The sequence below is a fragment of the Meles meles genome, chromosome 11 (assembly GCF_922984935.1).
Source record: "Meles meles chromosome 11, mMelMel3.1 paternal haplotype, whole genome shotgun sequence".
Taxonomy (NCBI): domain Eukaryota; kingdom Metazoa; phylum Chordata; class Mammalia; order Carnivora; family Mustelidae; genus Meles; species Meles meles.
Genome location: NC_060076.1, coordinates 20,476,843 through 20,489,049, shown reverse-complemented (window position 1 = coordinate 20,489,049; position 12,207 = coordinate 20,476,843). Strand labels below are relative to the sequence as shown.

At 40.6% G+C, this 12,207-nt stretch overlaps 1 protein-coding gene across 4 annotated transcripts in view; it reads left to right on the top strand.

Moving 5' to 3' along the window:
• SLC31A1 (solute carrier family 31 member 1) overlaps positions 1-12,207 on the top strand; it is a 40,250-nt gene that overhangs the window by 4,239 nt on the left and 23,804 nt on the right. Inside the window, exon 3 of one of the 4 annotated variants that reach the window (XM_046023218.1) lies at positions 916-1,009. The exons of the other annotated variants lie outside the window; for them this stretch is intronic. The gene's annotated coding sequence lies outside the window, so the exon portion shown is untranslated. The remainder of the gene's footprint in view (positions 1-915; positions 1,010-12,207) is intronic. 4 annotated transcript variants of the gene reach the window in all.

Here is a 12,207-nt window from a genome sequence, read left to right as displayed (position 1 = left end):
ACTTGGTTTTCATGCAAACTATCAGTCCACGTAGTATAGTAGCTTAATTCTTAAGCGCTGGAGCCAAATTGTTTTGCCATTTATACAGATCTTGGGCACGTTGCTCAGTTTTCTCCTTTGGAAAATAGGGACAATGATATTATCTAATTTCTAGGGTTCTTGTGAAGATTATAGGAGTCAGTCCATGTAAAGCACTTAGAACAGCATCTGGCAGGTAGCAAGTATTAGCTGCTGCAGTTTTCCTCTTGTCACACTTAATTGCTTTATGTAATACTTTATTAAATTATATTCTTACATTAATAAGCACAGCTGGCATAAGTTGATTTCTGAACAGACCTACCTGACAATTCATAAGGACACAACTTCACTGAGGGAGAGAAAGAAGTTTTAATCTAACCATGATATTAGAGACTAGGCTGGTTAGTGTGTTACCACTTAAATCAGTTAAGTGAGTTCTGTGGGATCATTTGCTAAGAGTATAAAACAACAGAATACCTAGGGAAGTAGCAGATTAAAATTGAAAAGGAGGGGCCCCTGGGTGGCTCAGTGGGTTAAAGCCTCTGCCTTCGGCTCAGGTTGTGATCTCATGGTCCTGGGATCGAGCCCCGCTTCAGGCTTTCTGTTTGGCGGGGAGCCTGCTTCCCCCTCTCTCTGTGCCTGCCTCTCTGTCTACTTGTGATCTCTCTCTCTGTGCCAAAAAAAAAAAAAAAAAAATGAAAAGGAAACCAGGGCCATATTTGTCTAACAGCTTGAAAGCCAAGGGGATAAATTCCTTAGCTATGTAGGAAGTGGGATTATTTATTCTAAATGACATGATTGATATGAAAAAAATCCAAGTGGTTTAGGAGTATATGACATAAAAAGTAAGTTTCCCATTTAAGTATCTGCTTCATTTTTCTTTCTTTCTTTTCGAAGATTTTATTTTTAAGAACTCTTCCCACCCAGCATGGGGCTCAAACTCATAGCCCCGAGACCAGGAGTCCCATCCTCCACTGACTGAGCCTGCCAGGTATACCTCCACTTCATTTTCCTAATAGTCCTTAGAATGTGGAGTTGTTGGTGAGGATTGAATGAGATAAGACGTGGTAAACATTACTTGGCAAAAAGGTATTAGTCCTTAAAAGCTGCAATCCAGTTTTTCTTTGGATAATAGTCACAATTTTGATTTGAGAATAATAAAGTTTCTAAGTGTTTACAGTGACAAGATGACTTTAACTAGTGAAGATGTCAGATAAGTCAGTGACCAGGCATCCCCCAGGTAACTCTGCCATTTAAAGTTAGCAAGCCGGTGAAGCAGTGTAGATCTTGATCTCAGGGTCATGAGTTCGAGCCCACTTTAAAAAAGAGTTGGCAAGCCAGGCATGTCTGGGGGAAAGGGAGGAGAGAAGACAGGGCAGGTTGATAAAATGGGCCCTCCCACATGCAGCTTTAGCATAATAAAGCCATTTAGAAAGTCAGAAGTATTCTGTAGTTTGCTACAAGAAGTCTTCAAGAGGCTGATACTTAATATGTTAAAACGAGCCATTTATGCCAAAAGAAAGCTTATAGTAGGGGCTGGGAAGGAAATGCTTTTGAAGTTCCACGGCTTTGAGTGGTATTTCAGCTTTAGGTAACATCCCCAAGCAGAGGAGGGGCCTGTCCTTAGGAATGCTAAGCCCTGCGGAAAAGGAAACGGTTGAGAAGGGTCCACCCTACCTCTTTTCCTTTACACAAAGGCCTTAGGCTTTTATATACAACCTGCTTTTGTAGGTTGAGAACTTATGCAGCACAGCATAGTGAGATAGAAACCTGCACTACAAAAGTAAATAGGAGAAATTATTTGGAGGGAATCTATACCTTATAGGGAGCAAATCTAGCAACCAGTGAGGTGTTAGAGGACCTTTTCAGCCAGGTTGAGTCTTTCTCCAAACAGATAATAGAGGTGTTAATGAGACTGTGCTGAGTGGTCACAGTTTTGAAGCAGTAGAGCACCTAGAACTTAGTCTTTTGGTTTTCAAAATCAAAGTTAAAGGCATGCTGCTAACTATGTCCTTGCAGGCCCCCATTCCTCTCTCCTACCTTTTTTCCACCTTTTCTGATAACTTTTTATCAGCTCCCACACAACCCTGTGCATGATCTTTTTCTGAGTACGTCATATACTGGTTTTCATTATTTGTATGTATCCCTTCTCCAGACTGGGCTTCTTGAGGATAGGGGTTCATCAGAGTTCCATCACTCCATAAGTACACAATACATTAGAGTGAGTTCCTCAGGGTCACACAGATAATAAGTACCAGATCTAGAACCCAGGGCTTCTGATTCCTAGCCCAGTACTTTTCCACCACACAATGCAGCCTCCATCTGAGGTATTAAACAACTTTTCTCATTTTTGTGTATATTCTTTCAGAGCATTTTCATTATATCATCCTTTATTAATTTTTTTTTTTTTAAAGATTTTATTTATTTATTTGACAGAGAGAGATCACAAGTAGGCAGAGAGGCAGGCAGAGAGAGTGAGAGGGAAGCAGGCTCCCTGCCTAGCAGAGAGCCCGATGCAGGACTCGATCCCAGGACCCTGAGATCATGACCTGAGCTGAAGGCAGCGGCTTAAACCACTGAGCCACCCAGGCGTCCCCATCCTTTATTAATTAAAAGGAGGGTGGAGGGGCCCCTGGGTGATTCAGTCAGTTAAGCATCAGACTCTTGATTTTGGCTGAGGTCATGATCTCAGGGTTATGAGATCAAGCCCCATGTTGTGCCCAAGCTGGAGGGGGGGGGAGTCTGCTTAAGATTCTCTCTCTCCTTCTTCCTCTGCCCCTGTACCTGTGTGCGCACACCCTCAATAAATAAATCTTTTTTTAAAAGGGGAAGGGAGGAGTAAAATAGTATTTAAAATGTTTTCTAGGGGCGCCTGGGTGGCTCAGTGGGTTAAAGCCTCTCTGCCTTCGGCTCAGGTCATGATCTCGGGGTTCTGGGATTAAGCCCCGCATTGGGCTCCCTGCTCTGCAGGGAGCGTGCTTCCCCCACCCCCACCCCCTCCTGCCTCTACCTACTTGTGGTCTCTGTCAGATAAATAAATAAAATCTTTTAAAAAAAAAAATAAATAAATAAATAAATAAAATGTTTTCTAGTTTCTGCCTCACACCAAATTAATTCCCAATATTCACAGGCAAACCAATTATATTATGACCTAGATGATTAAAATCCTGTATAACGTTAACTAAAGGAGAATTTAGGGACGCCTGGCTGGCACAGTCAATAGAGCATGCGACTCTTGATCTCAGGGTCATGAGTTCAAACCCTACATTGGCATGGAGCCTACTTTAAAAAAAAAAAAAAAAAGGAAAATTTAAGCAAGGGGAACCTTTGTCTGCCTTTGATTATAACAGGAAGGCAGTTAAAGCAGTGTTTTGGTGATGTGTGTTTATCTGATTAGCTTGTGTACTTTAAATCCAACTGTAAGAGGCTCTATACGTTAAGTGACATGAAAGTGAGCCCTATGTGTGACTGGTACATCTCCTTTTAGAGATTAATTGTGTCGTCTAGTGAGTAAGCAAACTATTACTAATTATATTCCATCCTTACTGTACCTTAGAAAGTATTTTGACATATTTGATCCTTACAACCTGATGAGATTGACAGAGTGTAGGTATTTTTATATTCATTTTGCAATAAAGAAACTAGCACTTGTTGGGTTTAAGTGATTTGCTTGGTGTCCTGGGGCTGACATATGGCACTTGTTTCTATAGCTCAGAGCCTCTCATGTCTAGTCCAGTGCTTTTGCTTCTCTTATCACACTGTCTATAAAACACTGAAATCTACATAAATCATACTAAAGCACGCAGGGTTAGCCCGTTAGAAACGTATCAAGACTACAAAAGGATCCAGTCGGAGGGTACGAAAGGGTGTATCTCGTGATTGCTGGATTTCAGGATATGGCTTAGCCAACAACAAAGGGTGTCGGAGAAATGGAATAGAGTAGCTGAGAGATCCACTCCCCTTGGACTTAGGCCCTTCTGTCATTGCATAACTAAAAGACCTTTTCAGTTTGTTTGCTTGACATATCAAATTTGAGTTGTCCTATTCACACCAGGCAAATAAACGCTTCATTAAAGGCCTTTGTGAAGAATGTACTTGTATACTTGATCTTCTTTGTACAGAAAGGTGAGAGTGGGCAAGAGAAACAGGAATGTCTATGTTATTGGTCACAAAAACAGGATATGTAAAGCTCAGAAATCCCCCCTGCTTAGCTGCTTGACAGCAGACCCGTCTGGAGAAATGGGAGGTTTGGGGTAAGTGATTAGACCACTGTTACAGAAGCCTTATAGGAAAAGTAGATGTTACGGATTCAGTGACTAAAGAGTACATTAGGGTCATTGTTTAATAACGTGGGCCTCAGCTTCCTCACCTGTAAATTAGGAGAGTTGTACTTGATAATGTAGTTTTTGAAAATAGGAAATATATTCACATGGTTCACAACTCAAAAGATACAGAAGGATATTTAGTGAAAAATGTTCCTTCTGCTCCTACCCACATCTGACCAGTTTCCCTCCTAGGAATCACAATGTTATCTCTTTCTTATGCCCTGACCCCTAGAGATAGTATAGGTGTTTATAAATAATGTGTATATACTTTTAACCCTATTGAATTTTTTTATAAATGCTAACATACAGTACACCTGCTTTTTTTCATATCATAACTTGGAGATCATTCATATAAGTATATAAAGAGTTTCTTCATTCTTTTTTGTTTTTTTAAGATTTTATTTATTTATTTGACAGAAAGAGAGATCCCAAGTAGGCAGAGAGACAGGCAGAGGGAGAAGCAGGCTCCCTGCTGAGCAGAGAGCCTGATTTGGGGCTTGATGCCAGGATCCTGAGATCATGACCAGAGCCAAAGGCAGAGGCTCAACCCACTGAGCCACCCAGGTGCCTAAGAGTTTCCTCATTCTTATTTATGGTTGCAAAGTATACCATTTTATGGAAATATAATTTATTTAATCCATGCCCAATCAATAAATATTTATGTTGTATTTTCAATATTTTGCTATCACAGTCCTATGACAGATAACTTTGTTCATATAACATTTGATACATGTGTCAATGTGTCTTTAGGACAGATACATCTGATGCTTGAACAACATGGGTTTGAACTGTATGGTTCCACTTACAGGTGAATTTTTTTTACAGAACAGCACATAAATATATTTTCTCTTCTTTATGATCTTCTTAACAATTTTATTTTCTCTAGCTTACTTTTTTTTTTTAAGAATTTATTTATTTATTTTTGAAAAAGAGGAAGAGAGAAAGAGAGCACCAGCAGGGTGAGGGGTAGATGGAGAAGCAGGCTCCCTGTTGAGTAGAGAGCCTGACGTGGGGCTTGATCCCAGGACCCTGGGATCATGATCTGAGCCAAAGGCAGATGGTTAACCGACTGAGCCACCTAAGCATCTCTCTACCTTACTTTATTGTAAGAATATAGTATATAATATATATAATATATATAAGATACAAAGCATATTAATCGACTGTGTCATAAGCAAGGTTTCCAGTCAACAGCAGGCTCTCAGGAGTTCAGTATTGGGGAGTCAAAAAGTACACACAGATTTTTGACTGCTTTGAGGTTGGTGTCCCAACCACCATGTTGTTCAAGGGTCAGCTGTATTTAGAGGTGGAATTACTGGCTCAAAGGGTAGGTACATCAGACAGATAATTAAACACTCTTCTAGTTTTGGTATTCTATGAGATTTTAATTGTGAATGAACAGCAAAAGAGATGGGAAGGTATCATTTTCTTGAAACATCTTAATTTTTTAAATTGATTTATTTATTTGAGAGAGTGTCTGTGGGAGGAGCAGAGAGAGAAGGAGAGAGAGACTCCCAAGCAGACTCCCCGCTGAGTGCAGAGCCTGACATGGGGCTCAACCCCACTACCCTGAGATCATAACCTGAGCTGAAATTGAGAATAAGACACTTAACTAACTGAGGCACCCAGGCACCTCTGAAGCATCTTAATTTTTATCTCTTGTTATTCAGAAACTACATCTTTAAGTAAGGGCCAAGTATAGACAACCTCCCCAAAATAATGTTTAATTACAAATTTGACCAAAGTCACCTACTACATCACGATCCTGTAGATTTTTCTAGTGCTGTTTGGTGTGCTGTATTACTCAGGAGTTAATTTGTAAGGTGAATGTTACAAACTCAGGACAAAATGGGACGGGCTTCTAACTACTTTCACCAATACTTACCACATAGAGGATTCAGAAAATTAGCTATTTATTGCAGTCCATCCATGGAAGCAAGGAAAGTGGAAAAATCAAGGAAGAGAGGATAACTGAAATGTCTGTGTGTGGTTTTCACTGGCTTCCCAGGTTTTTGGTGACTGTGGAATGTGATAATTTTGTGAAATGAGTGGTACCCATTTCAGATGTCTTTTTGAGGAACTAGGGACCACAAAGCAGACCAGAAATCTGTCATCCCCTCATGCCTCCTGACTAAACCTATTCACCTTCCTTCCATTTCTCACCTCCATCATTCTCTCTCTAGGTGTCTTAAGCCATTTGTGAAACTTGTTCTGTAAATAGGTTTCAATCAGAGCCTCTATCCTCTTCATCTCTATATTTCCAATAGGCCCTGGGCAGAGGGTACTTGATAAATACTCACTGAATTGAGTTGGGTAGATGTCAGAGTGATCTTTCCTCTGTTTGGCTACTCTCAAGGTGCCACATCTTTCCTTTTCTCGTATAGTGTGAACACCTTCCAGCCCACCCCTCTGCACAGCTAGTATGGTTCAGGAAGGGACAAAAGGCCAAGTAAACTATTTTAAAGAAGGGTGTGTGCATGTGTGTGGGGTTTGGTGTTTAAGGAAGTGTACACACACTTTCCTTTTGGCTCCCACTGCCATTCTTTGTGCTGTGGTTAAAAATTCGGACCTCACTTACTTAGCTACATGCTAGTGGGAGCTGTGGAATTAGACATCCTCAAAGAAATAACCTAGGAATAGTCAACTCAAAATAAACATGTATCTTTTTATCCCCACAAATCTCATGTGTATGAAATCATAAAGATAAAAGGGAATACTAGATGAATACAAACTCTGGCTTATAAATAAAGTTGTACGTTTAGAAGAGACAATTGAATCAGTGTTGACTTTTCTAATTTTGGAATAAAGAAACTTGTCTTTAGGCCATGCTTTGAGTACTTAGACACTCTCTGGGATAGGAGATGGCTCAGCTTGCTTGTACACTCTTAACCCCTAAAGTTACAGGTGAGAGGATGACAGGCCTCACATGAAACTTACCCAGATAGGTCCCATCTTTTCAAATATAAACTTTCTTGAATGCCAGGCTCCCAAGGGAGATTACTTTTGGATAGCTTAAGGTGGATGTCTCACTAGGCTTCTTTCTGCCTATTGTTTGGACTATTTGTACAAGGGCCATAAGCTTTCTAGCAACTAACCATGAAGAGAGTTTCCTTTATTACGGTTTCAAAATACCACAGTGTATGATGCTGTGTTGTAGCTTAGAATTAAAGGGCAGAATTAGTACCCCTTCCCTGCCCTTAATAAACTAGGATGTAGAAAAGATGGGATTGGCAAAAACATAATGTATCATATTGGCAAAAACATAATGTATCAGGTGCCCTTAAAGTTTATGTTCTTAAAAAATGTGTATGACATTCGAGGGAAATGCAAACACAAACTGGACGCTTGAAGCTATTAAGGAATTATTGTTAATTTTTCAGGTGAGTTAATGGTATTGTACTTTGTTTTGTTTCTTCTAAAGTCCCCTTCTTTTAGAAGATACAGAAATGTGGGGGGCGCCTGGGTGGTTCAGAAGGTTAAACCTCTGCCTTCAGCTCAGGTCATGATCTCAGGGTCCTGGGATTGAGCCCTGCATCGGGCTCTCTGCTCAGCAGGGAGCCTGTTTCCCCCTCTCTCTCTGCCTACTTGTGATCTCTCTCTGTCTGTCAAATAAATAAAATCTTAAAAAAAAAAAAAAGAAAATACAGAAATGAAATACAGAAATACATACAAATAAAATGTTTTAGTATCTGAAATTTGCATTAAAATTATGCAGGCCATGGGAATGAATGGGATATAGACTAGACAAGGCTGGCCTTGGGTTGATAATTATAGAAGTTGGGTGATGAGTACATTTGGCCTACTTTTGCATATATTTGAAAAAAAAATTTTTTTTTTTAAGATTTTATTTATTTATTTGGCAGACAGAGATCACAGGTAGGCAGAGAGGCAGACAGAGAGAGAGGAAGGGAAGCAGGCTCCCTGCTGAGCAGAAAGCCTGATGCGGGGCTCGATCCCAGGACCCTGGGATCATGACCTGATCCGAAGGCAGCGGCTTTAACCCACTGAGCCACCCAGGCGCCCCATATTTGAAAATTTTTATGATAAATTATGATATCTTATTTAGTGTTTCTTCGATTGTGAAATCAAAACACTGCCTCAATGATCCACACACCATATTATACTCTCTCCACCTTCATATCCTACCCACTGAGCCTGCCTGCCCTTTCCTCCCTAGCCTCTATCCACTCTAATGAGGTGACTTAGAAAGTCCCGAGGTCTTCTAAGTTTGGTTGCCCGTAAAGCCAACCAATGTGATTGGAGAATTGGAACTTTCAGTCCCCAGCCTCCCAGGAGGAGAATGGGGCTGGAGATTGAGTTCAGTCACCAATAGCCGAAAAATTAATCAATCATGCCTGTGTAATGGAGTCTCCATTAAAAAAAAAAAGAAAAAAAAGAGCTTTCAGCTTGGGGAACCATAATACTTGCATGTACCATAGTGCCAAGACAGAAACGCCTTTGTTCAGGACCTTGCCCTCCTTTTGTCAGGCTATTAATTCATACTGTTTAATATCCTTTGTAATAAATCAGTAATCTATTGAGTAAATGGGTTTCCTTAGTTCTGTGGGCTGGTATAACAAATTACTTGAACCGAAAGAGAAGGGGTTGTGGACACTTCTGATTTTATATCCAGTCAGAAGTGCGGGTAATAACCTGAGTCTGTAATTAGCATCTGAAGTGGAGGGCAGTCTTCTAGCACTCAGCCCAAACTGTGGAATCTGATGCTGTCTCTGGTGAGTGTCAGAATTCAGTTGAACTGTACGAGGCCAAGCTGGTATTGGCAAATTACTTGATGGAGAAACCACCCAAAAAACGCATCTTTTATAATTAGAAGACAGGGTGAGAGAAGCCTGAAACTTTGAGACACCTCGAAGAATATGGATGCAGATTGGAATCCAATTAAAGCAAATTACTGACCACCCGATTCAACAGACATCCTGGACATCCCTATGGGTGAAGTTAAATGGCTGGGATTCACTAGCTCACCCCGAACACTCCCAAAATGAGAACAGCAAAGGTTAGAAAGAACAGTGAGCTATGGAGCAGGGAGTAAAAGACAAATCAAAGACAGAGAACTGAAGTTTAGAGAGAACAGTAGATGCGGAAGTAATAATGCAATACAGCATTCCAGGGTCACTGTATTTGCGCACAGTGTCACGAGATCGGCGCTACGGGCAGCCCTAGCCTTGAGGAAACTAACTTGCCCTCTCAACTACTACGCTGTCACCTAAGTGAGCTCCTTGTAACAGTCCTGAAAACAATCCTGTGAGGTAGCTACGTTTCTTACTCTGATTTTTAGAGCTGAGGCACAGAGATATTAAGTAATTTGCCCAAGGGCCTACAACCAGCAGGTACGGTTTTACCAGTTAGAGAATGAATATGCTCCCCACGTCCTTGGAGAGCCGCCATAAAAAAGAAAGGGAAAATACTTTCTGCCCACAGCTTCCTACTTGTGGCTTTTTGTTTGCTTTTGGTGGGCTATTTTGGATCTCAGAACTTCCAATCTCGAAAATGTAAGAGTTCATGGTTAGGGACAGACCTTGGGAGCAAATCTTACTTTCACTAATCATGTTGGGAAATATATCCAACAATTTCTTCATACAGAAGTTTGGTTTTTTTCATTTGTGCATTTCCTGTTTGAGATCTGTCTTTTTGGTAGTTCAGTGACTGTAATTCACAACCAGTCTAGGAAAGTAAGACTACAGGAGATTCCCCTTCATCTTGAACTCAAAGATTTTATTTACATAGTAGGTTAAAACAACAACAACAACAAAAACAACTCTATCAGATCCCGAAGATGAGCCATTTGATATTAAATTCAGTGTTAGCCCAGAAGGTTCTTTGATTATCAGGTGATAAATTTTAAATGAGGCTAGGTTAGCTCTCTGAATAAAGCAAATGCTTTATTTTAGTTCCTGGTTGAATCTTGACTTTCTTTTCCTGTTTCTTTTTCTCTTTTTTTAAGCTCTCACTGGTTAAACATCAAGTCCTTAGATTCTGTGTACTGTGTATCGTATATCTCTGTAATTCAGAATTATGGTTCTCGGGGTGCCTGGGTGGCTCAGACATTAAGCATCTGCTTTCAGCTCCGGTTGTGATCCCAAGGTTCTGGGATCGAGCCCTGCATAGGGCTCCCTGCTCAGCAGGAAGCCTGCTTCTCCCTCTCGCACTTCCCCCGGCTTGTGTTCCCTCTCTCACTGTGTCTTCTATCAAATAAATAAAATAAAATCTTTAAAAAAAAAAAAGAGTATGGTTCTCAAAGTTTAGAGTATATATAGCTTGATAAATAGCTAGATTCTGAGGCCCATTCTCTGCCAGGAGAGTCACTGGTCTGGAGTGGGGTCTGTAATTTTCATTTTTCACCGGACATCACAACTGATCCTGATTCAGACACTTTAAGAAATCCTTGAGCTAGAAAGAAAGTAATTAACATGTATTATTTACTATGTATGTCATTAATGTATCAGTCACTTTCATATATATTTTTACATTTTGATGTTCAGAATACTGTGAGATTTTGTTTCCTAGTTGTTTTTTTTTTAAGATTTTATTTATGTATTTGACAGACAGAGATCAAAAATAGGCAGAGAGGCAGGCAGAGAGAGAGAGGAAGAAGCAGGCTCCCCGCTGAACAGAGAGCCCGATGCAGGGCTCAATCCCAGGACCCCAGGACTATGACCTGAGCCAAAGGCAGAGGCTTTAACCCACTGAGCCACCCAGGAGCCCCATCTTTCCTAGTTTTATATGGATGCATTATCCCACAAAGTTTTAGTAACTTTTTCTGAGCTTCAGAGGTGACAGAGGCTTTTGACAGCACTCTGACTCCCAGATCAGGAGGACTCTTGCTTGTACTGTTTCTGCTTCAGCAAGGTATCTCTCAGAAGAGAGGATTAAGATTGGTGGATTGGAGGGTCACCTGACTGGCTCAGTCAGAAGAACATCTGACTCTTGGTCTTGGGCTTTTGAGTTCGAGCCCCATACTGGGTGTAGAGATTACTTAAATAAAACTTAAAAAAAAAAAAAAAAAGATTTGTGAGTTGGAAAATGTTACAGAGCGGTGTGAACAGAATGCTCTGAAATGTGTTTGATGAAGCCACTAAGATGTTAGAATATCTAAAGCAATCAATTAATATTCACAGCATCTCTAGAAAAGTTAGGTGTGCATTTGTTTCTCATGAAAAATATCATACACACCTAAACTTTTCTAATTGAAATTTAGGCCCTAAAGATGAGTTATTTTCTTTACCGAGGAAACTGTGACCATAATGATTAAATTACCTGATGTAACAGAAAAACCTAGGCTAATAACCAAAATTTCCTCATTTTACTAACATTCTTTCAGATTGTAATCACAGTAAGGGCTAAGGGCGGCTGCAACCCATGCAGGGCCAGAGAATTATCCAGAGGTCTGCTGCTGAGTCAATGGTTGAGAGCGATGGCTCCTTGTGATAACATTTAGCGTTTAGAAAGTTTGCACAAAGACATAATAATCAGAGGTGACCTGGTATCTTAAAGGAGTAGAATAAATGATGACATTTTTAGAAGTCTGAAAATATATAGTAGAATGGCATTTTGGGGTTTCGTGAATTTGAACAAATTTGCTGAAATGTGGCCTGGAGCTCAGACCGCATGGAGTCTTTTCTCACCTTACTTAGAGCCATGCAGAGGTCGAGCAGTCAGGAATACTGCAGGTAACCATTTTAGCCCAGATTGTGTGCCATAGCATGGTAGAGGGCATTGCAAGCCACAGCTGCTGTGCAGGTAGTAACAGCCAGACTTAGTTCCTCCTGGACAGCTTAGTGGGCAAGGACTTCAAGATTTGGCAGGGCCCTTGGATAATGGGACATCAGTTTACCCTGAAAGC